We start from the raw sequence: 24,356 nt of genomic DNA, 5'->3' as shown, positions 1-24,356 counted from the left end.
GGATAGGGTAGCAGATCAATAACACACTGCACAAGGACTGGGGAGCTGCTCAAAATAAATCTCCTTATGCTATAGGTTGGATTCGGACTTTAGTCAATACCTTTGTTTTCTCTTTTGCTACTTTTATATGTGCTTAGTGAAAGAAATTACATTAATAACAAGTTTAAATACTCTTCTTGTGTTGCTTTGCTTTACTACTTGTCTTAACTTCTTTAAATGTGAAGTGGACCTTGACCTGTTGAAGCAATCTTCTGCATGGCTTTCTGGACTTTGATTCTCAAATTTTGTCTTAATAACTCCTCCTTTCTTTCATGACAAAAATGTGTCTTGTCATTGCGTTGCTGTCAATGACAGCCCAGATGAATTCTGTTTGTTGAATTTTCTTAAAGAACTGGGTAAAAAGAACATAGCAAAAGCTAAAGCCAAAACCGTGTAAGGCTTCCCCTTGTTCCCTTTTATACTTGCCTCAGAATATCACACCCCATTGCTTTTTCTTACACGTTTTTGTTTGTGATGCCTGTTGCGAAGAACAGTGTGTGTGATTCCTTTTCTCTTCTTTACCCCAAATAGTGGCAAACAGCCTTAAGGGTTATTAATTTCCTCTTTTTTGTTATTTTTTTTTACCTGCATTACCTCTGACCAAGCCATCAGTATGGTTTTACTTGCATTATAGAACAATGGAGAGAGGGGTACAAATGGAGTCACAAATATGTGAACTAATGAATGATTATCTCAGAAATGGTCTGCATTTCAGAAGTATCAGCTAGAAAAATTTACTTATTTGCAAATAACCTGACAAAGATGTAACTACCATGTCGGTTTCCTGAAGGAGTAAAGGGCTCCATGCTGAAATGTATTTCTCTAGTAATAAGGCTGAAAAGTAAGGGATTTAGGTCCCCTCACCCCCTAACTGTAAGTTTTCTGAAGGAGATGACATGCCACCTTTTAAGTCAGTACGTTAGTAAGTTTATTTCCATGTGAAAATGGAAATATTATACAACAGTGGGCAGGAGGGGGGGGAAGCTGCTGTTTGGCGACAGTAGTGTAATTAATTATTCCCATGCACACCCCTTAAGTGATGCATGACAATCTATGAAATTTGCAGCCAGGAACTATAATTAAAACTTAGTAATGCTATTTTGTGTGGAATTGCGTGTACAAATACTCAAAAACAGTAGAGAGAAGATCTAACTTGAATGTATGAATTAACAATCTAAATTTAAGAATACATTTTTTTTGCATGGTTCTTTCGTTGCACAGTCTCTATTTTTTTACCTGGAGATAAAAAAATTGAGAGCAAGGTGAAATTTTAAAGAAATAAGGCGCCTAAAATGACACAGTGAAATGTTTAAAGACATTTCCACCTAGATTCAGTAATCCTAACGCTCCTTTTCTCTGACAATAAAACAACCAAACTACACTTTCCTTTTGAAACCATAAGCCCTTGAGCATTTGCATATAATATTTGATTAAATCATTAATGTGACTGATACAATCTTTTCCATAGCTATCTCAGGCACGTTTAATATGTTGAAATAATGAATAGGATGTTTGTTTGCATATATGAATGGCCTTTTAAAATCAAGACTTGAGAACCAAATTCCTAGCTGTGATTATGGAACTAATGGTGTGGAACTATGTTAGTCTGAGGAGCGGGATGTGAGACGGTTCATTTGAAATCCTACTTGAAAAATAATCATTCTTGGATAGGTAGAGAAGAGATTTAAATATAATATTCTATGTCTACAATTACAAAAAAACATCTGAAAGTGTTTATGCAAATACAGGCCATAATACACTTTTCTTGTGGAGGTCTCCATTGCTGGCCGCAAAAGGGTTGCTAACCGTTGTATTTGAATTCAGTCCGTGCAGTTGCTTTTAGCAGTAATGAATACCATCCTTCTTTAATATTTTATATTCATTTATGAGCTCTATTAATATACTGAAGAGCTGACTGTTAGAACCAGCATTATACTGTCAACAGAATTTAAAGGAAGCATTTAAGCAAATTCACCAAGGCAGCAAACTAAATAGAATATTCTGATTTGATTGAAGGGATTGTATTTACTGCCTATGGGGTTTTTTGCTTGTCTTTTTTTTTAAGTCTATATGGATATACTAGTACTCAAGTGTCACCTTTTTATTAGAATTTTCAGTAACGCACAATTAATACTGGAAGCAACATCAAATAAGAAATCACTGAAAGAGAACGATGTTGTCAACACCTTCCTACATAATTTAAACAGTGGCATAGGAAAAGTAATTAGCTTGACAATAAACTAAGCTAACTCTTCTCAATATTTGCTCTTAGGCTGATAATGAAATAATCAGTAGATGAATGCTTGGGAATCAGTGCTGAACATGTGTATTTTTTAAATCAGAAGTCATCAAAATGAGAAGAATGATTTGTGACTTGATAAATAAACTGCTTTTCTCAAGAGACATATGAGAAATTGGCCATTGGTGAAAAAATGATAAATTTAAGTCCATCTCTAAAGTTTGGAGAAGTATTTGAAGCTATAGAGACAGAAAAGGGCAGCATCACCGTAAGGGCTTAGAGGAAAAGCTTCACCGTTATCCTGGAATATATGAGAGCGTTAAGTTCAGGAGGAGCCCTGAAATACTGTGGTAGCGATCTCTGTGGCTGAACGCAATTGGATTAGTATAAAAATATTCCCTTCCTTGCATTTCAACTCCTAGTTTTTCTATAAAAAATTACTTCTATTGATGTCCAGTAAATTCTCAGTATAAGCAAGTTGTAAGAATATTCTAGCAGGGCTTTCATATCATGAGGGTAAAGGGACTTGTATACTGACAGATACTAGAGATTTTTTTGATCTTACTGAACGGCAGGTATCTGGAACGTGTGGGCAATGCTGAAATATGAATGTTGCTGTATGTATTTTAGGAGGAATTTGGGCTAGACTCCTGGGTTTTTTTGATCTCTCACTATGGCTTAATGTGTGTTTTCATGATTTATTTTTTTGTGCTATTGATAGTCATAGTCCAGTTACAAATTTCTCACTGTGACATGAGCATGATGGACCTCAAAAGCCAAGCATCGTTACTTAGTGCTGTACCTTTGCACATTGGGTGCAGTTTAGACGTTAAGACACTTGCACAGCAGTTTAGAAAAAATGATTGCACACGCAGGAGACTCATATGAAAATGGGTTATACAAATTATTCTTATGATAATTGACGAGTGTGACATCTGACATATATCAGTGTGTTTTTTTCTCTTGCATAAGTACATCTGATACTGCTCACATAGTTCATAATAACCTACTGAGGAGGCTGTATAATTTTCAGTCCACAATCTGCATCATTTCTGGTAGACTTCTACCTGGCTTGTTACTGAAAAATCTAATCAGAAATCAGACTTGCTTTGTTGTTCTGGTCTTGCAAAAAGAGTGACTCTGAGGTTTTCCATTATATTTCCAAAAACTTGTCCTTTTCCACGAATCAACCTTGATTTCCCATGGCTAATCGTATTTCATTGAAACTGCAAATGAATACATTTCAGTTGTGAAAAGCAGTCTATTTTGTATCCCCTTGGAGCATTAAGTAAACCTAGCTCAGGTCCCTCTGGTGCCTTTTTACTGTGTTTGCTGAACTCTGGCAAATTATCTATTCCTGCTGCTCTGAAAATCTCAAGTTGTATAACTCAAACAATTTTCTGGCAGCTGTTTCTAGGTGATTTGGAGCCATCTAATTTCTTTGGAGAAAGCAGCTATATTTCTGCTCTATTCGTAACTAGCATTTCATTACTGAGACTGTCACATGCAAGCAGTGTAAGCATTAAACACAATGGCACCATACCTGATGCTGACAGCTGTGCATATCAGTGCAGCATTCGGTGACATCTGCCCAATTGCTATCTTGTCTAGTTCTCAATTAATCTAATGAGGAAGATGTACCATTCCTAATGTACAGATTGTCTAGAAATGGTCCCATTGTTTCCCGACTGCACCAGAATGCTGTGCTTTTTATATATTCAAATATTTGCATACCTGATAGTGATGTTTTCATGCATCGGGTGTCCTAAGAACTTATTTGCAGCACAGCCCCTGCATTTTTTTAATTGTTACTGTAACTGCCTCTGTGTAATGGGACATATCTCTCTCTTGCCCATTATGTCTCCCCACGCTCCCCTCCCCCAGCTACTGATCTGGGTACAGTTAGAAGATGCCTTTAGAGCAGAGTACAGCCCTGCTATGTAAGGGGAAATAAGAATTCTGGTAAAAAAGAATTTTTATACTTATATGACGGCACCTGTTGGAGGATTTTTACTTGACTTTAAGTATTAAGGTTTAAAAAAATAAAAGGCAGAACCAGTACATTTGATGTTATCTGAGATGTTGAAAAATTCATGTCATTTTTTTAGGAGAGCAAAGAAAGCAATTGAGCTGTTTTACTTCTTAAAAAGTATTTCTCTGTTGTTAATAATATCATTTTCTTTAGAAAATTTCTTTTAAAATCTTGCAAAACTTACTGGAATGAGGAAAAATAATTCCATCTGACTTGCATGGTTCTACTATTCAATCAATTACTTGCATGGTTCTGCTATGCAAAGTAGTTTTATGCGGTAAGTCTGTGGATAATTTTTCTTTTTAAAATCTTCACAAGAACCAGCAATAAATAATCAGTGATTTTGTTAGTGGCTGAAAGAGGAAAACCAAAATATTCCAGCAAGGAGAAAACAACTTACTGATTTCTTTTGTGTTTACATAGCTTGACATACTCTATATGAGTGCAGCACCTATACAGCTGATGAGCCACATCCTTATTTTCACTGATATTTGTGTAGTTTTTGAAGGTTTGAAAAATAAGCCCTTACAGCCCACGTGTTTTGGGAATTCTTAAATTGGGACTGTTATATTGCATGCTTTTTGTACATTCAGAAGTAAAGATTAGATACTTTTAAAGGAAGTAGGAGTTGGGCCTTGTGACAGCACAGCATTTCAACTTTCTAATAAATGCCTATTCACACAGCAGCATAGTATTGAGCTGCTTGGTTCCAGGCTTGTGTAAATCTTCAAGTGGACTTCCCAGACCCAGTTCCTCCTGTACTTGTTCTATGTTGTCAAATATTTGGATTCTTTCTGCTTGTCTTTACATTGTGTGACTTAACACTGTTGTTCAGTTGACTGCCAGCGCTGTTAGAGCAGAACTGGTGATGTACTCTTTTCCCTTGGTGCGATGAACAGATAAGTGATGGGACCCAAGGTGCTTGGAAGGGAAGGGAATTGCAGTGTGCTCCAGAAGCCGCTTGAGGTTTGTGTTAGGAGAGCTCAAACTGCAAGGCACACCATGAAGCATGGCTGGCTTGTTAAATGGTTGTAATCATTGCTTCAAAGTTCGGGGCAGATTTTTACTTTCTGAAGCTGGGTAGCTTTTCTTTTGAAATCTCTTTATAGTCATCTTTAAAAACTTGTGCCCACTTTGATTGCTAATTGTTCAGACATGATGATTCAGTTGGCATGGCACCAGTTGCTGTGCAGAGCGTGTCTGGTTTTACTTTGTGATTCTTAATGAGGTATAGTTAGGAGACAGATAAACAAAAAGGATTTTCAGTTCAAAAACATGGCTTAAATTAGTTTTTTTACGATTAGAAAGATTGTTCAAGATATTTGCCTAAGTCTTTTAAAAGCATAAAGGAAGCTTCTGTCTTTTAGTAATGGGATATCCTGATTTGCCTGCCTGCAGAGATGTTTATAAAACATCCATTGCTTTATTATTGGGTTTCTGTGTTCTTACGAAACATTCTTGTCCTTTCATGATAGCAGTCACATGTATTAATATATATTACCTGCAAAGCTATGCTGTGTGGATACTGCTAACTGCAACTTGCTATTACGCTAATGCTTGCCCAGTTAAGATGTACTCTAAGAATTCTTGATCTTTATACTATTTCAGGTGGTCAGCTTCAAAATGGGAATATGTTTCTGAACTGAAAAATAAAGGGGGAACCTCCATGTTAACTTATGTTAATTTATATTGATTGATAAAAATTCATTTGGGCTATTCTTTTTCTTTGAGGAATGACATTCTGTGCATCACTATAATCAAATCACTAATTCAATGACCCTGGATTTAAGTCTTATCCATTTTGAATACCTCTGGGTTAATTTCTTCATGTGGAGAAGTCCATACTGAGGCTTACATACTATTCATGCATCATTTAGGAAGTAGGAAGGCTTTTTTGATAGTTGCATTTGTTTCCTAAATAATTGTTATTAGATTTCATTAGGCTTTTTTATCTTCATATTTTCTAGAAGGCCTGGTTGCAAGATCCAGTCCTACAAACGCTTTCAGGTACTTTCCATTATTGACCCCGATATTCAGGAAATTCTTTGGCTGTCCCAGGATTTTAACTGACATGTCTTCAGAGCTTGGGGCATTCAAGTACAGCTTCTGGATGTGTCAGAAAATGCATATATAACTTGGAATAGGCTTGTATAGGAGCTTAGTCTTAATGAGAAACACTGTGGATATTACAGCTCTCCCTTGTTCTGTTTCGTTCCTCAAATTACTTTCAGAATGGTAGTCATTTAAAATGAATCTTTGTATCCCTGTACTGTCACCAAGGCTGTGAGCTAGTCTGTTTAATAATGTTATTTAATGAAACGCAGACGTTCCACGTCTTGCTGCATTATCATGACGTGTAACAGCTTATCTTCATGCAGCAACAAGGGAAAACCACATTCCCCCTCTTCAGTCACAGTGCATCAGCCTGTGTAGAATCAACAACTGTCTGAACATCACCTGCAGCCACTGGGAAGATTGACACGAGCTCTGCAGAGGTCTCTGCGGTTCTCAGGGAATCCTCTCTGGGATCATGTACCTTTGCAATGTCAGCAGCCCCTGAACCGGCTGCCCCCCTCCATCACCCTGGCACAGATGCTCCAGCACATCCCTTGGGATGCCCTGAGGTGGAAGGCTTTTTTCTTTTTAACCTCTTGGCTAACAGCCCTAAATAGGCTAATTTTTTATTTTGGCCTATTTGCTATCTGGATTAAAAAGGGCAAATGGTTTTCCTAGGAACCAACGGGAGAAGAAATGAGTGAGAAGTTTAAAGGCTGTAAACACCTAGCTGTGATAATGACTGGCTTAATTAGTGCTGAGCCAGCCTGTTGCTACTCAGCAGCAAAACAGACTACTAATGGTTGAATTGAAGAAGGATAAATGTGCCTGTCTAATATTGTGTTGCTTTTTTCATTAATTTTGTCTAATTTAGCGAACTGTTCCCTTTTCAGTAGAGTTCAGAGTAAAAAAAAAAAAAAAATCTTTTAACTGCATAATTAATGTACTTCTGCACTGGTATCTCTAATCATGAAGTTTGGTGGTCTGCCCACTGATACCGAGATGATTTGTTAGCACCTGAAATGAAAATGTTGAGTTTTAAATAAAAAGCTTGGTGATTTGGAATTTGCCAGCATTGTCTGCTCCTGGGTTTTATCAATCTGCAGGAGTATCTGAAAAGAAAAACACTGGAAGACAGCTTTCCTGGGGAAACTGTAACCCAGGTACCCAAACCAAAGGATGTTATGTGCTGCTGTGCAAAATGAAATCGAGCCAAAGTTGAGAAATTTGGGCTTGTTGGCAGGACTCTGTGCAACTGGTGAGTCTGTACCTCTTTCTGAAAAACTCTTACCCTGCTGCTTTCATAATTTGCTAATGAGGAGCACAGATAGAGCAATTCACAATTTATTTTAGATATATTTCATATAAAAAGGAGTATCTTTAGCACAATGAAGTGTCATATATCAGGAAATAAGTAAATATATTAATATAAGTGATTATATTTCAAAAGTTTAAAAAAGCCTAGATATTTTTAAGACTTTAGATAGGCTTCATAAGCACATTTAGTAGCTGCTTTAAGGCACTTTTGAAAGCAAAGTATGTTGTTCTGTGAGCATTATAACATCAACTTAGCAAAAAAGATAAATGTTATGGGAATTTACTAACCTTAGTTAATATCACAACTAGCTAGATAGCTACAAAATGTGCAGAAACCATTTCTCCAGTTCCCTCTTGCTCAGTTTTGCAAATGTTAGATAAGCTGAGTACACAAAATATTGTTATTCTCAAAATGGAGATAAACTGTAGCTCCCTTCTATCAGTCTTGGTTTTTTGTAATTTCACAAATTGTCTGTTCTCAGTAGGCGCTGTGAAAATCTGGCAGTGGCTAGTGTGAAACCGCAAGATTTTTTTAATGTCGGATCAACTGTTCTATGCCAAGTTTCTATGGACTACAGACACGTTTGCTGACTGAGTGAATGACTGGGGCACAGCTGAGGCTGAATCCCTCTGTGTTTAAAGCTGCCTTTTAAAGACTCTGGTCTCTTCATTTCAGTCTGCAGATCCATAGTGAATCCTCTGTTTGTGAAGCTCTGGGGTATTTCAGGTGGAAAACCTTCTAATTTCTATGAATGAGTGTTCCCTGGAGGCAGGGCTTGAATTTTACTCAGCAGAGTAAATGCCAGAAACTACTGTAGAAGCAAGGAGAAAACCTGGGATGGGAGGGAGTAGCATGGCTGGAGATGTGGAAAGGGAGGAAGATGAAAGAAATGGGAGGAGTGATGAGGAAAATAAGGCAGGCTGCTATCAGCTCTCAACTCAGCAATGCAGGCTGTATTTTTTAATGTCTTGAGCAGTGGCAAACATGAGTTCCCCCAAGGAAGGGCTGCTGTGCTTCCCTTCAGCATACCGAGGTATCAGACAGTACTGAATGCGTGTTACTTGTACGCATACAGGTAGAAACACAAGTGTGTCTACTTGTCCTGGGGTGGTTTTAGTCATGATAGTGCTAATCAGGTCAGTGATGTCAGTGGTCTTTGGGATGAACAAAAGGATGGTGTAACATGTCATGTATCATTAGGCTGAACGTTTGGGTAGGAAGCATTGGACTACGTGTGGTTTCATCATACTTTCAGGTAGTCTTGTGTGACACAGATCTCATTCAGTAAACTTCCAAGTCACCTGCTTTTCCTGAACTTTCATTAAGACATACAACTGCCTTCCTGAAATTCCAAAATGAGGGGAAAAAGTGCTGCTTCAGTCATTATTTTTTTTCTCACAGTGCAAAATTTAATTTGGCAGCATAGTAAAAATGTGCAAAACAAATTCTGTGACATTTTTGTTACTTTGTATACCTAATTTACAACACAGGAAACTGATTTGAATAAACAGTACATAAGTTAAATAATGTTTGGCAAAAAACCTTGGCGTCAAGTTTTAGTAAGATATAAATTTAAATGAACAAGTCTGTTAGCCTCCTCAAGTGGACCTGTAACAGAATTCTGCAGACAGATTTGTAAATATAGAAGCAACATTAGTCACCTCTGTAATGGCAAATGTCTGATATCATGCATACATTTATCAGGATAATTACACTGCAGAAAGTTACCAGATGGCACAGAGGTTTATATACTTTTCAAATGAATTAAGGTTGTAGGATCCCAGAGAGAGGCTGTTAAAAGGCAATTCTGTACATAAACTGTGAAATCTAAAGTAGTAAGCAAAAACACTCTTGTTGAGGGAATAGTTAAAATAATTACAAAATAAGTAATGATACTCTGAGGATCTGGTTTTTTCCAAACATGAACTTTAGCATAGTCTTGTTAACATGCTCTTTTCAGAAATACAGTAGAATACCAGTTGGAAAAATAGCGTCCCTTGCCTTAAAACACGCACAAATACAGAATATAAATAATCTCTCTAGTGATCAACTATGTCTGTTAAAACCACTTTGCTCTATTGATATCTGAAAATCTCTGTACGATTTTCAGTGCTGGGGATAGTGGTCAAATCCTGGTATCATTTAACCTGTTTTACCGATCATTGAGAATCCTGTGCCACATCTTTTTGAATGTTAAATAGATCTTGCATTAGTGAAATAGCAGAGGCGGTGGCACGTTTTGACAGCTGATAAAGCAACGCGGGAACATCAGAGTTTTGGTAACAGATGTGTGTCTTGTGTACATACTACTGCCAAAGCGAGATTATTTCATTTAGCTTGTTTAGAAGTTCGTTTGGACCTGAAGGCACAGACGATGGAAATGGCACATGAGGATGATTGTAACAATGCCTCTGAGTCTTTGAGGAAGGCTGAAATGAAAGAGTTGTCAGTCCTGGCCATTTTTCAGAAGATACTGATGATACTTCTCTGTTGTATGACAAGTACTGGGAATCACTGCAGTTGACTGGCAGTCTTTCATGCATCAGTAAGAAGTTAACTAAGTCTGCATGATTTTTTGGAAGTTGGGCAAGAATTCAGTAAAAGCACAGGAATGTATTTTGTCAAAAATGTCTTGCAAATATCTGGTTTATTGTCCCTGGGGAAACTACTTCATGCTCAGAAAACAGATATGTAGATTACTCAGAAAGCGTTCCAAAATCATGAGTATGATGGAGGAAGACATCTCAAGTCGATATGGACCACCAACTTTTTGACAGATTCAGGTTCTAATTCCCTGGGAAAAGTAATCACTGATTGCATCTGTTTACTGTGTTGGACTAGATTTACTGCAGATTTGTATTACAGAATATGTAAAGGTCTGGTGGTTGTTACCCTCTTATTTCAGACCACCATCTGATGGTTTCTAGTAGCTATATTGATATAGTGCTGGTTTTTTTCTGTTAAATATAACAATAGAGGTAGTAGTATTAGATGGCTGGAGAGACTGCAAGTTTCAACTGAGGATCAGATAATACAGGCATTTTCCCTAGATTTTTTTTTTGTTATTGGCCTTTTGTATGTCTGGAGACAGATCACTCACTTCTGTGTCCCAGCTCTTTCATCTGTTACAATGAAGCTAATGATAGTGATTTCCTACATTAAACACCTTCAGATCACTTACCCAAGCTGCTCTTAAGAGTTAAGTATTACTTATTACTAAATTCCCCACTTCTGCAATGATCCCTGTGCAGAATGTAAGCCTTGAGCACATGCTTCACTGACTTCCTAAATTGAAATAGACTGAAGCATATGTTTAACACCTGTCTTTAATTGGGGACCTATAGATGGAGAAGAAGCCATGAAGCATTTCGAGGTTTCTGAATTCTAAATTTGCTTCTTTCCAATGCACACCAAAACTCATGTTTGCTCATCCACAGGGGAATATTACAACACTCATCTTTCTAAGCAGTCCTTTCCAAGACGAGCAGCATGCACTGTCTGAAAGTTTTATTAGCGAAACCAGTGTGTGAATATATTTAATTGCGTGCAGTTAACTTGCTAGTTTCTTTACTTAGCCTGAACTAGAAAAATAGTCCTATGCTGTTTATTATATTGTGCTTTTTTTTTTCTCAGATTGCATCCATATTATTGCCCCATTAATTTTATTTGTTAATTCTTTGTTGTGTTCAACTACTGATTGAGTTGATACTGGTTTGTCATGGAGGTCTCACTTTTAGATAGATGGTTATGACAGCAACTGGCTCTATTTGGTCTGGTCAGTCTCCTCTTGTACTGTAACGTTTTGTGCCAGATAATAATCTCTAGCATTTAAACAGGTTGCAGTTTATAAAGTCCTGAATTGCTCTGTTTATTATTTCTGCAGTTTCTGTTTCTGCCCTGCTTTAAATGAGACTTGAGAGTTTTAGCAGTTCATGTTACCAAAAAATAGAAATAGCAGAAAAGGCAGTGTAACTTTGCACTCCTCCACACAAAGCAGAAGTGCACTGCTTTGGTTTAATGGTACTATCATGGTAGCTACTGGTGTGCTTCTAATACAGAAAGTATTCTGTAGCAGTTACTCAGTGTTCTATAGGCAGTTGTAGTCTGTGAATTAAATAGTTGTTAAAATTGTGCTATTCTTGTAAAGGACTAAAGAAGGCAGGTTAAATAAAATGCCAGAATAATCACATTCCTTAGATTCTAATGTATATTGAGGGATCGTTGTTTGGACTGTTTAAAGAGTATTTTGTACTTTTATCAGTGAAATGTTTAGTGTTATAAATCTAAATGCTTGTACTAGTTAAATGGATGCTGAATCCTTACACAGGCTGTATAGTTTCGGCACTTTAATCTGGTTACAGCAGTACCCTGGTAAGACACTTTGCTGTTTATTATGAGTGTGTAGTAAATGGAAGCTGAGTTTGTGGTAGCCACTTAAGCATGAGAGAGGACAGTGATGTTCAGAGACTTGTTTTTTGATTTACGTGTAACAGCTAGATTTATATCTGGAATTAATTTTTGGGGTCCAGATAGAAATTTTTAAAGAATTGTTTGAAAATTGGAGCACATTTTACACATAGTCAGCATTTTTAAGCATTTCATGTTGGTAGTAGAGTATGTTTCAATATGGGCATTAAAATAAAGTAAGTTTTAAGTACCTGTGTAATGGGTCTTGAGTAGAGCAAGGTTTACAATAGGAGGCTAGAAATCATATGTAATTTGAATCCAAATTCAACTAAATCAGTGAAGATCAGAAAGTAACTGTCATCTTTGCTTTGAGGAATGACTGACGTGCTTGCTGTGTTTGCCAGCTTTTATGAAAGGAATTTACTGCTGCTTTTGACTATTTTGAAAGCACTAATCTAATTGTTAAGCGGGTAGAAGCGTACAGGCCATCACGCTGCTTACTTAGTAAATGAATTTTTTGTGGGGTTGCTATACACTAACGCAGTACAATAAAACTTATTAAAGTTGCTGTAATGTAACAAAGAGATTAAATGCATTATCTTCAATGTGACAGCTACATTTTGTTCTCTAGGTAGTGTTTTGAAGCATTTATTCCCTGCCAGGAAAAAAAAAAAATCTAGTCTGACACATTGAAGTTTTGCATAAGAAATAATAGTGTAAAATTAGTAGACCTCATCATGAATAATTCAGGATTTCTAATTTCATCTGAGGCTTGTCTTTACAAATTAAGTTAATGGTAAACTTAATGGTAAACACTGATTTGAATGAGATATCAGACTTTTTTTCTTCATGAAAAATTTAAATACTGGTACCAATTATTAAAATCAGATAAGAGAGCATTAAAATTCTTCCAACTATTCATTTTATTTATAGTTCTATCCAAACTATCCAGTAATTGACCAGTATGACCAAGAAAAATAGTATTGATTGTAGAGAATGGTTTGAAAGAAGAGTATCTAGTGACAGTAAGTAGTCCCTGTGTGATGTGATTATTGAAACTACTCAATAGCCTCATCTGGACTAAAGCAAATGTTTGTGCACTTAAACACGCTGGTTACATTTTCAGAAGAAACTGGACTCTTTATGTACTTCTATCATACGAAATATGATGTAGAGCGAAGATACGCAGATACTCATGGTTCTCCAAACCAGGCGAGCGACTCCTTATCACATAATCAATGAATTGGGAATCGGTCAGAAGCCTGGAAAAACTGGGGATTTGTAGCCACAAGCTTTAAGATCCCTAAAGACCTGCATCTGGGCCCGTGTTGGGAGGGAGTAAGTGCCTTTCAACACTCCAGCTACTTGCAGTTCCAGAATAAAGCATTCACTGCAAATCCATGTTGGAATAAGGGTGGACTTCTGGGAGGGTGTTTATTCTGTTTAATGTTTAAAATACCACTCTTTTATATGTGAAGAAAGAAAAAAAAAAAAAAAATCATCTATAAATGTCTTTTTTACAAGGAAAAAGTTGCCATACTTGCTGCCTTCTCCTACATTGTGCATCCCTTACTAGGAACTCCTTCAGGGCATATTCATGCTGGAGACCAGAGGTCTGCCAAGTAAAAACTTGCCTTGCAGAATGAAGACCACAGGCAGTAAGCCTAGTATCTCAAATGTAAGAAACTGAAGTTCTATGCCTGCTAGTATAGCTGATACCTCCTTGGAAAGACATGAAAAGTTCTTTTCAGAACACTAAAATAGCCTAAATAAAGCCCTTTGCACTATTGCAGAAGCATGTGAGAGTTTAGTAACATGAATCACAGGTAAGGTGATGGTGAGAGTCTTGGTTAAATCCTAATTGGACCACCATGTGCAGATGAAGTGAAAATAGTATTGGTAAATTGCTGAACCTACTGTTCACATCTTGCTATAATTTATTTTTTTTAATGTATTGTCCTGAGGCACCAGTTACGGCTACAGAGGCTTCTGTGTTACTATTGGCAAGGGGAGTTCACCACTGCTCTTACTTGCTGGTGCACCACATGGTGTGTCGAAGTTTCAAGGAAGATTTTTGTTCTGTGTTTGCCATTGTGGGGTTTTTTGGGTTTTTTTACTGGCAGGATTATTAGTTGTCTGCCGTGTTCTCTGATGAGAATTAGTCAGCAAAGTTAAGCACAGAGCTAGGTTCCCAGGGAGGTGAAAGCCGTGTCACTTCACTATCTTTGTCCCAAGACTGGTATTTATTATGCAAATAAGAACAAGTTGTATGTAGAATATTTCCACGCCCTTTGCTGCTGATATCCCTTTCTGTTAGAAAGTGATCTGCAAAGCCTGAAAATCTGCTTACACCATGTACAGGTTAATGTCAGGATATGTAGTAAAAATACGTGATTTTAAATGTTTGAGTAGTCCGATTGGAAGTCAGTAAAATGACTTGTGCATTTAAGTCTGTATGTAAATATGTAGAAGAAAAGGCTTCGTTATCGGGTAGGTGTGTGCATAAATATATACTGATGTTAATGCATATACACATATAAGTTTTTATGCAGATATAACTGGAATATATTAATAATATTAAAATGAGAGAGCAGAAAACATACTGTCTCTAAGTAGTCTGCATAGCAAACAAGCAAATAAACCAAAAAAATCAGGCTTGGGAAACCTGCTGGCAAATATTTAAATTCTCTTTTGGATCTTCTACATTCTAAGCATGTAACTGTAGCTTTGGTTTTTATGTTCTCCAAGCCCTGCGCATTTTAGTACCCAGAACAGCAATAAATTGAGTGTCTGACAGCTCTTGAAATCCATGTTCTGTTTCTTTCAGGTTGAATACATTCTAAAATCAATGGAAGAAAATGTACAGTTTCTATACATGTTTAGTATATTTCTACCAGAAAAGGTCAAATGAAGCGGAACATTTCATATTCAGTGATCTCGTGTTTGTGGTGGCAGACGAGAATTATGTTGATCAGATCAAGCTAGTGGGCTGGGATGCTCTTGCAATGGGTAGACATGTCTGTGCCTCAGTGAGCGGGGGAGGAGGGTACAGAATTTATACATAACACGAATACATTAATCTACGCTCTTAATCTACTTCTTGTAGATTCAATATGCTCCAGTTAATTACTTTTATGTTGAACTAGATGTTTTATTTTGCAACAACTGAAGCGTTAAAGCCCTATTTTCTGTTATTTGGGAAGTACATAAGGTTACAATAGAGGGACGTTTAGGCATGTGTGTACACACACATTCTTAAGGCATCTTCCTCTGGATGGCAATAACATCTAAAACATCTGCTTCTTAGCACAATGGTTGGTGGAAAATGTAGCAAGTAATCTGATACCTCGTGTGTACACGGATTTAAATTGATTTTAGCAGTACAAAAAAAAGTGAAGGTAACTAAAAGCTACTCTATAACATCATTTTATACGGGTTTTAGCCAGTAACAGAACTTGTGCAACATATTTAATTGATATTTTTTTAATCACTATTTTTGGGATTTTTTTTATCTTTTCTGCAAGAAGAAAAGAAATGTCCACTAGCTTCAGTTAGCAACAAGTTCCCTGAAGACAGTAATGACATATGAAGGAAAAAGACAGGAACGGGTTTCTCTTTATTGTGTGATTTAGGATGAGCATGGTCTCATAAACAAAATTGGCAAAAGGTAGTGGGTGTTATAAAATTGCTTGTCTCTTTCAGATATTGAATATTTGAGTGGAGAGAACTAAATCAAAAACATTCAGGTCTAGAAGATTAGAGCTTTCCGAAAGTAAACAATTTTGATTGTCAGTGACTCCCACTTCCTCGTTTTTTAATCTGGGGTTCAAACAGTTGAATGTCCTCAATTTTGCTTTTATTTTTTGGATTCAAAGTGAAAATCTATTTGGAAAAGCTTAAGATCCCTGCTAAGAAACCTCTGCTGAGCTGCAGTTTTGTCCTGGCTCACTAACATTGCAGAGATTGGACCTTTTCTCAGATCTGACAAACCCTGTAGCTTAACCAATTAGGGGGTGGACAGCTGGAACTTCTACCAACCTATCAAATTTTGCCCGTTGGAAGTTGCAGTGTATCCCCTGGGTAAACAAAAACAGTTGGATAGTTTGCCCTATATATTCAGGGAACCAGATCCTCTTAGGAGGGGAAATACAGTTTTTCTGACAGGCCCACTCCATCAAAGTACTGGTATAAACTTCTTTTATCTTCAGTGACTGTTGTGGAGACCTCTGGCTGCCCCCTTCTCTGCTTGCATCAACAAATCATTTTATGCTGCTGAACAGATGTGACAGATGAAACGGGAAGAATAGACCAAAGTCCAGAAATCTCAGGCTGAATCTTACCATTAGTAGCATGATAATCTGACTTGTGTGTATTGCAAAAGGAAATATTTTGCTTCCTTTGAAGCTTCTGGAATGTTTCAGCAGGTGCAGTATTTTTAGTGTGTGAGATGAATCATCTGATCCACCTTGCTTTGCTGATAAAAGGCCAGAATCTGTCTGTTAGCTTGAATGGTGCTGGGTGCTGCAGAAAGAGCAGAAAAGCTGCCAAGTTCAGCTAATAGCTTCTTATTTTAGTTTTAACTCCTTTTTTTCTGCTGGACTAATTCAGTATGTACCAACAGATAGCTTTGTCTACTTCTCTTTCACAAAGCAGTGTTGATGGTAGCTGTTCTGAGCTGTGATTTGAGAAAGTATTTGGTCATGAGAGGGGACTCCATTTAAATCAGTAGTGACCAACTTCTGTAGGGTTGGTGGACACTTTTTTTCCTCTTTAGACATTAAGTACAAAGGTGTCGCCAAGTAGGTCCCAAACTTTACTCCCAAATCCTTGTTTTCCAGACTTGGTTTAGATATCACGGAAAAAATCCAAGGAGTAGGATAAACTGAGGAGCCTGCCAGCCTGGAGGTATTATTCATGGGGAGTCTGCTCAGGTCTCTCACTACTTCCTGTTTCTTTAATGATCCATGCTTCCAATTTTTGGAAGGATTATTAGATCCCAGCAAAGGGAAAACTGCATGGACTTGGGCTGAGTATGAGTTTGCATCCTTGCCCTATCCCTTGTATCCAGACTATCTTGGAACATGGAGCACTAAAAGGTGCTGTGCAGGGTCCAACCAAGTGGTTTTGCTCAGGTCAGTCAGAGCTCATTAATTTCAGTGCTGCCCAGAAGGGCTGGTTCAGCTGCGGAGCACCAGCGAGCTGCTCCTGGAAGCGGTTCAGCTCTGCGTCTGTCCTGATAAATCTTGTGGACTGAGCGTGCTTATCGTGGCATCAGCTACTTGTCCTCCACTTTGCAAATCTGCTTCCAGAGATTTTTCTCCTTCTGTTCCCCAAGCACAGGCTCCTTTATTCATGGCTCTTGGGCATACATAGATTTTTCACAAGCATCTTGCAGGCTATAAGAGCTCTTTGACTGTATTAGCAAAAACTGAAAAATTAACTATAAAAGAGATAAGTGGATTTCGGAGTGGAGCACGCAATAGTATATCACAAGGTTTTTCAAGTATAAATCTTGATTCTTGTAGAAGGCTCAGGTGTCTAAGCTGTGCACATGACTACTGGTAAAGATGATAGAGAATGAAGCAGGCCTAAAACTACCACTATAGTTCATTAAAATCAGCTATAATGACCGAAGGCCAGCAGTTGTTATGGAAAGTAAGCAATAGGAGTAATGTGGTGTAAAATAACTACCTGCAGGAAGCTGTAGTAAAAATTTGAATAAGGTAGCTGTTATTTATTTGGATAATGTTGAATTAAGTCGAAATTTGGGATAGGTGAAACACAGAAAGCAAACAGAAAATGTACCAAGGAAATCAGTCATGAGCTGTCAGTTATAACACTATAAGGATCTCTCCAGTTTTTGACAGTTATCAGTGTTTGTCTTCAATCTTGGGGAAGAAGAGGGCTTTAAAATAAATAATGTGCTCTAAAGAAATTAATATGTGAGCTGAATTCTACATTGTAATCTACTGTTCAGTGCAAAATATGAACTACAGTCCAGCAGGCATAAAGCTTTTAAAACTACCACTCCTATATATGATCTTATTGCAAGAGTTTGAGCAACATATAGAAGATCCTCTGTATGTGTATACATAGGCTACATAGCTGGCTTGATGTGGATGGATGAATTCCCCTTCCTTCAGTATTAGTCGCTCGTGCTGCAGGTCCTCTGACCTTCCTGCACAGGGTTTTGTGGCTGCTTGTGGTTGTGAATGGGAGTACCAGGATTTTCCATGTAGCCTGTAACCACTGATGGCTTTTAAGCAAAATAACACCAAGCAACATAAAGCTCCTATTACAGGAAATGAAAGCATTTGCTCATCCCATTGGGATAATGAGCTCAGCATCTCTTTGAGGTTTAATCGGTACCTTAATTGCAGCTTAACTGATATGAAAGCCTTTGCACTAAAATAAATCAGAAGTGCAATGTATATATTTTTCTGTGCTTCCTTTACCTGTCTTAAAGCCCTTTAGAAATTCTGAAGGTTGTTGCTCTTTGAAAAAGAAAAAAAGAAAAAGCTTAAGATTTTGCTTTAGTTCAGAAGGGACAAAACATTGTGTGTAGTAGAATACTTGTGGAATACATCCTTGTCAACCTGCATCGCCAAAATGTGCAACCCAGTGTCTTCTCAGTAAATGCAATTGTGTTGTGCTGGAGTATTCTCTGGGACTCTTACACTATTATGGTTTGTTATCGTGACTGAATTTTACCTGTAAAAGACCTGGGCTTGATCCGTAACCTAATGTCGTTGAAACAAGTTGTGCTGATGGCAGGTGCTCCTTTCACATGCTGGCAGCAGTGTGAGACCTTTGCCTGGAAGGGTAACTCAGGTGAGGGGAAAATCCTGGGCATCACGCAGCTTAGGCGGACTTCTAGGATAAGACTAAACTGCTGCTGCAATATTTAGGAAAAAATCTTAAGTATTATGGGTCTTTTTTTTTTTTTTTTTTTTCTCATACTTTGTGTTGACAGTGAATCTGACTTTAAGGTTACCAAAGACTGGAGTCGATTAACACTTTTTTTTTTTTTCTAGTAGTATATGTTTTGTGAACAGCAAGGTTCAAACCCACTCAGTTTTATAGTAGTAGATTTTCATGGGAGGTTATTAATGGTAGGTGATTTTCAGAAGGTATGGACTTGAGTTATTATTCTGTCAAACCTTAAATGGCTTTAATTTCTGGATCTCATAAATATGATCCCTGAAAACTTATTTTTTCTTTTTTCCCTGAGCCCCTGACCCTCACATTAGGATGCATAAGGCCTCATTTGAAACAAATTACTTTTAAAACCAAAGCTCTTTTCAGCCCCAGGAGATGTACATGATTAGAGAGTTACTAAGCACTTCAACACAATCACTCAGGCTGTAAGAAAGAAATGTATTAATGGAAGGAGATCAGCAAGAATCAATAATTTGCTGGAAGACCTCAGAGAGAGGAAAAAGAAGTCCCTCTGGTTTTCAATTTTGGAATCGGAATTAAGATGTGCTGAGTACTCATGATCCTCATGAGATTTGCCTTTCCTTATTAACAGCGAATAGGATGATTTTGTTTGTAACAAGGTGCACGTGACACGGGTGGAGGGAAAAATGCAAAGATTTAATTCTTGAAATTATTGGAAAAAGCCCCTGAGTTGATGACTTGTTTTAAATAAGTTCAGTTGCATAGATGAGACTGGTTAAGGTAAACAAAACATTAAGAGACGTAGCTGCCTGTTCTGTGGCCGTGAACTTTGAGTGGCATAGTAAAAATAATGCGATGTCTTCTCCTCCCAATACAATTATCTGTATGATCTAATAATTACATGTCTCATATAGTGTAATTTGGAGTTTTCTGAGACCGTATCTCCCAGGACTTCCGTAGCTGTAGAGATGATCTGATAATAGAGAATTCGGCCTGAATTTTCTAATCTGGGCCACAGTGCAAAACTGGAGTCTGTCTCATTTGTGCTTTAGTGCAGGGGATCTATTCATGCATATGTGCGTAAATATACATGTACGTATGGGATCACACACACACTTTTTTTTTTTTTTTTAAGGTTGCAATCTGCTATATTTGGCCCCAGAAAACTGTTCTGGCACAAAGAGATTACAGAACCACTGCACTAAGTTCCCTGTTCTTAGCTTTAATATTTTATGTTTACACCTACATAGTGGCTGCATATGTGATAAGCAATAATTTACTGTATCACCACATTGTGGTTCAAAAAAAGAATTACTCTCATTTTACAGATAAAGAAGTGAGAAACAGAAACATTAAGGTCTCTTGAAATCATTTGGAAGCCTATGAGAGAGTCAGTACTGAAAAATCAGAATTACTGAGTATCATTTCAGAATCTTAGCTATATAATCCTTTCTATATGTGAGAAGTTCTATACACCCTCTTTCTGGAAATCCTCTATTAATACATTAGAAGGACGTTATGGACTGTCCACACTGTCAGAAGGAATGACAGAAAAAGTTACGGAGTTTGGTCTAATCTCCCTTCATTATGAATTTGTTCAAATATACAGTCTGAGTTAGTTTTATCTCCTTTCTAATCCTTCTGTTGGATATGACTATAGGTTAATTATTCCACTGGAAAGGAGTCCTTAACGGTATGTCTATACTGGAGGAAGTGCTTCCATGAATATACACACATTGATTTTAATTTCTAATTTTTTTATTCTCCTCTGACTTGTTTCTTAGATTTTACCTGACTTGGCATCATCTCATTGATCATCTAGTAGGCAAAATGACTACCGACAAACTACAAGTTAGTGTAACTAATGTACACAGAACTCATCTGAAGGTATTAAAATGTATAGGAGATCACAGAAAATGAGTGCAAAGCATGCATTTAGGATGACTTAGCTCCATAGTAGAATGCCATCAGCTGTGATGTGGAAGAAGGCTGCCCCCAACCTGGTGTAGTAACATTCATGGGTTTTGTGATAGCTCAAAACAGAGCCTTTTACATCTAAAGGTATAAGAAGGATTTAGCTAGAAAGAACAGGTAATTAGCTGGGCTTTGGCCAGGAAAATGGTATAAAACGCTCTGTTTATTGAAATTTGCTGCACAACCTCTGGCTAAAATAACAGATAAGAATAATTCTTCAGAAAATTCCTAGTCTAAACAGACATTGTTTTTGTAATGCTCAAACACTTCAAGGCAGTAACAGACTAGAATGGTACCTACAAGATTGCAGAGATCCCAATTCTTATGAATATGCTTATTTAACACGCTGGAGCGGCTGAACAGGGTTCCATAGTAAGCATAAACACAGTTCCCATTGACAAATGGCTTCAGTTTCCCCTTTGGGCTAAGCCTTCTTCCTCTCAGTCTTGATAAGTAGACTTCCTGTGCATTCACCCAAACCTACTGTTCTCAACTGTTACCTCTATTTTATTTATTTATTGCTCTGTGGAGAGGTTTATTTTTGGAAAGCAGAACATAACTAGCGTTGTGTTCTTTGAGCCCTGCTGTTATTTGCTCTCTTAGAAGAATATTCAGCTCTATTTTTTTACTTTCTCTGTGGTCCCCTATGCTCCAACTGTGTTTTTTTAACACCTAATATCACTTTGCATTACATGCGCTTACAAATCAGTGTGCATCCTGATGACCTACATTAAACCTAATGACCCTTGTTGTAGCCAGAGAAAATCAAATCAATACGAGAATGTGAAGGAAGCACAAATTCCATTTTAGACTTGAATGTAATAAATAGAAACAGATGTGTCACAGAGGTTACTGAGTGGAAGTTAAACCTACTGAGCTAAAACCTGGGAGCTCCAAACTGAGTCTTACAACAATTTGATTCCTAAGGAAGTGGAAAGAAATCAATAGAAAGTTAGTCATCCATTTTCACAGAGGCCCTACTTCATTTTAGTTTCTGTCTTCCTGGCCAAGTTTCTGTCACTGTTAGGTGGATCAGACTGGCATTTCTCTCTAAACATAAATAAGAGTCGTTCTTGCCCTTGTGTGTCCTAAAGCTTTTTCTTATCTTAAATGTCATCATCACTCTGGTGTTCAAATAGTCCACTTTCCAATTTAACAGATGCTTTAGCAGGAATGGTTTTGGTATAATATAGTTAACAGGTATTTAATTTTTCTGTTCTTTCTCATTTTGTGTCTACATGTTCCCTCTTTTCCTCTACGTTTTACAGTGCACACACACATATGTACATACATAAAATCCTTTGTGTATCATGATAAGCAATGATAAGCTGTGATGTCAAGATCTTCAGTTTTATCACTGCATTTCTTTTGGCTGGCAAACATATGCCATAATGCTTTATATATGTTAACAAGGCAGAGATGCACAAATTAGAAAAAAATCCTCTGCAAAGCACAACAGCCCTTTTGGCAGCAGAAGGAATGAAATTATGTTCAGACCAGGTAAGCTGTGGTGATGAGGATGTTAAGGGAACATGCCGTGGTGCAAAATCAAGCTCTTTTATAGCCTTTCATGTGCTAGGGTGTTGGATCAAGAGAAGGGTAAAGAGCGCCTGGATGTGCTGTTTCACACTGTTTTCTGACCTGGCTCTCCCCGCTTCATATCCATGGCTGGTTTCTGTTGCATTGGAATATGCAGTTCTTTACACAAAAAGACATGTGTAGCAGAGAGGATACAGGGTTTGCAGCTAGCTATAGGTAGGCTCTTTTTTATTTTTTTTCTTTTTTATTTTTTTTTTTCTTTTTCTTTTTTCTTTTTTTTCTTTCTTTCTTTTTTTTTTTTTTTACTTTTTTCCTGGAGGTAATGAGGCCATCTTGAAAGTTGCTGCGATCTCCTTTCCTCTCCGGGGCTGGTAACCCTCTGAGTCCTCCTGTGCTCACAGCCTTGCGCAGCCTCAGCAGCTCTGCATGTAGAGTTGAACTTTTCCGAGTTAACGTTCTCTTCTCAATTAGCTTTATCATTTACACCATCAGGTTTGGAATAATTTGTTTAAAATAAATAAATCAGCAGTTAAAAATTTGCTTTTCAGCTTCCCTACTCTTATTAACTTGAGATTTAATTACTTGCTATGATGTTTTTAGTGCAAATGTTGAAGTATTTGTGCATGTAAAGAAGGAGCTTTGAGCACCAACACTATAAACCAGCAAGGCAAGTAGCACCTCAAGCCAGAGTAAAGGATGAATTTCACGCTTTTGTTGCTATTACGTGCTTTCGAGACTTCGGTAGCTGAGGTAAGTTTCCGTTGCAAATCCAGTTTTCAACAGCTCTGAAGAATAACATAGTCCATTCCAGGAGAAGGAAAGCATTGATGGTAGATTTAGGGATTGGGTAGAGGTTTTTTGCCCCTTTGTTTATTTGGTTTTGGTTTGATTGGTTTTGCTTCTTGGTTTAATGAAAAGGTGGGCAGGATAACTATTACAATGTTTTAGAGATTGTTATTTTTTTAACTTGTTAGTTTCAAGATTAATCCCTGACCTTCTGAAGTTAATGTCAAAATGTGGTATTTGGAAAACATACCTTTTATTTCCTTTTGAAAAAGCATTGTTTGTCATACATCTAAAATAGAACAGGCTAATGATGCTATGATTATCTTAGTTGCTGAGAATATGATCTTGTTGTTCACTATTTGGAGTGTTTGGTTACAATCTAGCTTCATAATAGGATGGACTACATTTTTTCTGAAATAAGAGACAGTCTGATTTTGAGTGGGGAAAAAAGTGTTTTAAGATCAAACTGCAAATATTTAATGTGAAAAGTTAAATGGTAGCAGCAATTGAAAAATGTGGATGTGAGACTTTGTGGAATGTAACTGCCCTGCTCTGGAACTGTTGGTTTATGTTGTACTATAACAATATTTCGTACTGGTTTTGCTAGTGCTTTGTTTTGTACATCAGTAAATCTTAATTAATACCAAGATAGATATTTCCCAGAGCTCTTCCGAAAATTTTTGATTTAATAGACTATAGTGTTCATTCAAGCCTTTTGATGGTCTATATTCTGTGCTTCTCCCCAGCAGTGGTACATCAGTTTCTGCTGAAAAGTAACTGTCGGCAATAAAGTAATTCTCCTCTGACTTTTTTGTGTTTGGTTGGTTGGTTGGTTTGTTTTAATTAAAAAACCAAAACCCAGAAAACTTAACTCTGGGAGCCTGGAGGAGGCATTTGCTCTGCTTGTGGAGGGGTGCATGAATTGTGTTGTGTCTCTTAAACGTTATCTTGTGTATACTTTTCTTGGGCTTATCTTTATTGTGGTGGTGTATTCAAAATATCTTGACATTTGGGAGGTTGCTGAAGAATGACGGATTTTTGCCATTGCTTTTCTTTTAAGTAGCATA

The sequence above is a fragment of the Balearica regulorum genome, chromosome 6, assembly GCF_011004875.1.
Source record: "Balearica regulorum gibbericeps isolate bBalReg1 chromosome 6, bBalReg1.pri, whole genome shotgun sequence".
NCBI classification, from domain to species: domain Eukaryota; kingdom Metazoa; phylum Chordata; class Aves; order Gruiformes; family Gruidae; genus Balearica; species Balearica regulorum.
This window is presented reverse-complemented; position numbering follows the sequence as displayed.